The following is a 766-nucleotide window of genomic DNA, read 5'->3' as shown; positions in this document are numbered from 1 at the left end:
GGTACACTTAAAAAAAATTCAAAATAACAAATTTATAGCTTAAAAAAATTCTCTTACAATTACAAGTTTCATATAATCAATATTCACCATGGTACACTTAAAACAATTTCAAAATAACAAATTTATAGCTTTAAAAAATTCTCTTACAATTACAGGTTTCACATGATCAATATACACCCTGACACACTTAAAAAAATACAAAATAATAAATTTATTCGTTGAAAAAAAATTATCTAGCCATTAGAGGTTTCACATGATCAAAAAAAATCTCTTACAATTACAGGTTTCACGTGATCAATACACACCCTGGTACACTTAAAAAATTTCAAAATAACAAGTTTATAGCATAAAAAAAAAATTCTCTTACAATTACAGGTTTCACTTGATCAATAGACACACTGATACACTTAAATTTATAGGTTAAAAAATTCTCTTACAATTATGGGTTTCACATAATCAATATTCACCATGGTACACTTAAAAAAATTCCAAAATAATGTATTTATTGGTTTAAAAAAATTCTCTTACAATTACAGGTTTCACATTACCAATATACTCCCTGATACACTTAAAAAATTTCAAAAAAACAAATTTATAGCTTAAAAAAATTCTCTTACAATTACAGGTATACTTACACCCTGGTATACTTAAAACAATTTCAAAATAATAAATTTATTGGTTTAAAAAATTTCTCTAGCCATTACACGTTTGGTGTTATCAATACACACCCTGGTACACTTAAAAAATATTCAAAATAACAAATTTA

Source organism: Halyomorpha halys, unplaced genomic scaffold, assembly GCF_000696795.3.
Source record: "Halyomorpha halys isolate HHAL.00 unplaced genomic scaffold, Hhal_1.1 Scaffold1523.1, whole genome shotgun sequence".
In the NCBI taxonomy this organism is placed as follows: Eukaryota; Metazoa; Arthropoda; class Insecta; order Hemiptera; family Pentatomidae; genus Halyomorpha; species Halyomorpha halys.
The sequence above is the reverse complement of the archived record's forward strand: the minus strand, read 5'-3'. Positions refer to the sequence as shown.